Source organism: Camelus dromedarius, chromosome 20 (assembly GCF_036321535.1).
Source record: "Camelus dromedarius isolate mCamDro1 chromosome 20, mCamDro1.pat, whole genome shotgun sequence".
In the NCBI taxonomy this organism is placed as follows: Eukaryota; Metazoa; Chordata; class Mammalia; order Artiodactyla; family Camelidae; genus Camelus; species Camelus dromedarius.
In genome coordinates this window covers 32,051,972-32,056,151 of record NC_087455.1, presented here as the reverse complement: position 1 = coordinate 32,056,151, position 4,180 = coordinate 32,051,972, and positions in this window count along the sequence as shown.

The window sequence follows — 4,180 nt, the reverse complement described above, 5'->3', positions numbered from 1 at the left end:
TGCTGATCAGAAAATGTCACTGATTACTTAATGGAGAAGTAGATAATAAACGCAGATTTGTGACAACATCAAAACATGGGTATGTCAAAGGAAAACAATAAAAGGAGTCCTCGAAGTTTTTACCTTTTTAAGATTTAAGTTAAATCTTTTTACGATTTAACTATGCCTTCAAGATATAACACCTTTAAAATCACAGTATCAGCAAATGAACTTACTTACAAAACAGAAATAGACTCACAAACATAGAAAACACACTTATGGTTACCAAAGGGGAAGGGGGTGAGGGATAAATTAGAAGTTTGGAATTAACAAAAACATACTACTATATATAAAATAAACAACAAGGACCTACTACTGTATTGCACAGGAAACTATATCGAATATCTTGTAATAACCTATAATGGAAAATAATCTGAAAAACTGTATATATATATATATGTATATATCATTGAATCACTTTGCTGTACACCTGAAACTAACACATTGGAAATCAACTATACTTCAATAATAAAATAAAACTAAAATGAATATTTTAACATCTACTTTTGACAAGATATTAGAAATTAAGTTATCACCATTGTAATATAATATTCTGGAGGCTATTGCCACTGAAATAAGAAAAGGAAAATAAAATGTTCAACTATCCCCAAAAACCACAGTATCAGTTATGATCCAGTATTATCAAGATATGACTAAAGAAATAAGACAGAACAGGTGATTGCTAAGAATGAGAGTGGTCTGGGAGAGGGAAGTTAGAGTAAGCATTGTATATTAGCCTGGATACTTATGTTGTAAGCAACAGAAACAAACTAGCTCAGTTAAGCAGAAGAGTTTGTAGTTCACCAAATGAACGAGAAGCCTGGAGAGCAAGACCCAGATCTTTGCATACTGGTCATTGGGGAAGCAGCACCACTTATTAGTCACTGGTTCAAAGCACACTCTCCAAACCACAGGATGGCATCCCAACCTTCAAAGGTGCTTTATCTTGGCTATGCCATAACTGAGTGCCATCCCATCATTCTATAGGTCTAGCTTCTTCTGGATGATGAGGTAGATGGAAAGAATGGTAGGTTAAATAGAAATTAACCTATTACCTTACTTGTCTCATAGTAAAGTTAGTTCTTTGATAGATATGATACTGAATACAATGTCTTGATTGATGTATAATGTCTGGATGATACTATCCCTTAATGGATGGTGCTGGCAGAGGCATGATGGGCAGGAAAAGCAAATCTAATCCAGTGTCTGTTATAGGAAAGATTCTTTACTGTCCCCAAAAAGGTCCAATCAATCTTCCATGAGATGGCTGATAGGTCCCTTCAAAGTAAGGGTGCCATTTCAAGTAAGGGTCACTTGCTGCTGCTGGCAAATTAAGCCCTCAGCCAAGTAAACCACATTAAGTGGAAGAATGTGGTGTTGAGCCCATACATGGCTTCTAACCCTGTACTTACATTTTATTCCTGAGCCCATTGAGCAAGCTTTGGGGTCGCTCATGAGAAAGATTTCCTTACATTCACAGGGGATCTGATTATTATTGCTCATCTGATTATAAAATGAAGGAAATGGAAGAGACCATAGCTTGGCTAACAAGTTATCTCTGAGGAAAAGCAAAATACCCAAGTCAACCCCTAAAAAATAATTGATGGGGAGCAGAGGGAATTTACCTGGGTTCAGTAAGCACTGACTTAGCAAGAAAGCATTAAGATTCAGAGAATTTTAAGTTATGTATTTATGTGTAACTAATCTGTGAGTTATTGCATCTCTTTTTGTGACAATGGAGTTTTGAAAATTTTCACTAGCTAAATAAAATTAAATGTAATTGTAACTTAAAAAAAGAGAGAATCATCTGAAGTGGGAACCTGCTATGGACTGACGTGTGTCCCCCCAAATTCATTGAAGCCCTGATCCCCAATATGACTCAATCTGGAGTAGGGTCTTTAGGAGGTAATTGAGGTTAAATGGGGTCATAAGGGTGAGAACACTAATCTGATAGGACGGTTACTTTATACGAGGAGGAAGATCCACCCCCCTCATGCCTACCCACCATGTGAGGACACAGTGAGAAGGCTGTGTTCCACAAGCCAGAAAGAGAGTTCTCACCAGAAACCAAATTCACCAGCTTCTTGATCTTGGGTTTCCCAAGATCCAGATATGTGAGAAGTAATTATCTGTTGTTTAAGCCACTCAATTTATGGTATTTTGTTATGGCAGCCCAATCTGACTAATACACGGCCTTTTGACAGCTTTTATATAAGACAAATATTTCCCGAGTCTAGGCCTATTCGGAAAGGTCCATCCACATTACTCTCCCCTAAATTTCCTGGCACCAATTCTGTAATCTTGCTCCTTCCAAGTTCTTGACTTGGAATCCAGCCAAATCATTAGCCATTTTCAACATATTTCTCTCTCCTTGGGGCACAGTTACCCCAGATAGAAGGTAAGAAGAAGAATAGTATATACTTGAAATGTTCTGACGTGTACTTCCTCAAAGATACCCAGGCTCCTTTTCCTTGAAGGGATTTGTGAACCGACTGCTGTATGGCCAAGGCTTTGTCAGGCTCCCATTGCAGAAGGGAGAGGGAGAGGAAGATGGAGAAAGAGAGAAAAGAAAGAAGGGATCAGGAGGGGGAAGGGAAGGGAAGGAGGGAATCAAGGGAGGGCAGGAAAGACCTCTAAACTTATGGTAAGTTATGGTACACACCACAGTTGTGTACCCCATGATCCATATAGGGAAATATGACAAACTTCAGGCAATTTGAGCATCAAAATAATGATGATGTTATGAGCCAAATCGTGTCCCCTCCAGGTTCATATGTTAAAGCCCATATGAGGCTGTTTTTGGAGATAGGGCCTTTAAAGAGGTAATTAAGGTAAAATGATGTCAATTCAATATGACTGGTGTTCTTATAAGAAGATTAGGACACAGAGACACATGGAAAGAAGACCATGTGAAGGTACACGGAGAACACTGCCATCTACCAGTCAAGGAGAAAGGCCTTCAGAAGAAACCAGCCCTGCTCATACCTTGATCTCAGACTTCCAGCCTCAGAACTGAGGAAATAGATTTCTGTTGTCGAAGTCACCCAGTCTGGTACTTTGTTATGGCAGCCCTGGCAAACTAACACATGATGACGGAACCCAATGAATAATGTAAGAACTCCTGAGTATTTGTTGCTATAAATAAATGAATAATAAATGGGGGGGGGGGAGTGCTCCCTTACAATAGAATGCCAGTAATAAACATAGATAGAATAATGTAGAAATTAGGAAATTAGAAAGACCACCATTTGATAACCATCATAGTACTTAGTAATTGATCCAAGCAAGAAATTACTGTATGCTAAAAGTAACAGATAAAAATTTAATGAGATACAGGATACTTAAAGTCTCTCCTCATAAATTACTAAGGTAAAATAGTAACTTTTCAGTGGAGAAACCTGGCGGACACTACCTTAACTGGTCAAAGTTAACATCACCAATAGGAGGCCAAACTGACATCATATGCCCCTTAATATGAATCCACAGACAACAAAACATCTGAGTATTCCAGCCAAAACTGCATCGCCTGAATACAATCATGAGGAAACATCAGACAAACTCCAACTGAGAAACGTTCTAGAAAGTAGATGATCTGTTCTCTAAAAAAAAAAAAAGTCAAGGTCACTAAAGACAGAAGCACAACTAAACGCAATGCGTGTTTCTGGATTGGACAACTGACCAAATTTGAATAGAGAGTGGATTTAACAGTATATCAACGTTAAACTTCCTTGTGGCAACAGACTGCAGTTATGTAAGAAGGCTGTCATCGCAAATCTAGTCTACTAATGAATAGCCACTGGCTACAGTTACCTCCTCCCCTCCCCAGCTATTTAGTGATGGTTCACATGAGCCCTCCCAGCTCTTCGCCCTCTCTCCCTGACATCATCCCTATCCCGGCTTCAGAGGCCTTTCCCCCTCTGCCTTTAGCACTCCCTCCACCTTCTCCCGACCTGGCTCCTTCCTTGTCCCCTTCTGCGTCCTCGCTGTCCCCTCCCTGGGTCCTTCCGCCTGCGTGCGGCTCCCTTTGCTCTCCAGTTGCGCATCCTCACCGTGCGCTGCGCTTTGCGCTTGCGCGCTGCGGCCGCGGGAGCCTGCCGCGCGGAGTTGAAAGAACTTCTGTTGCCGGAGCGGTTCGCGCGGA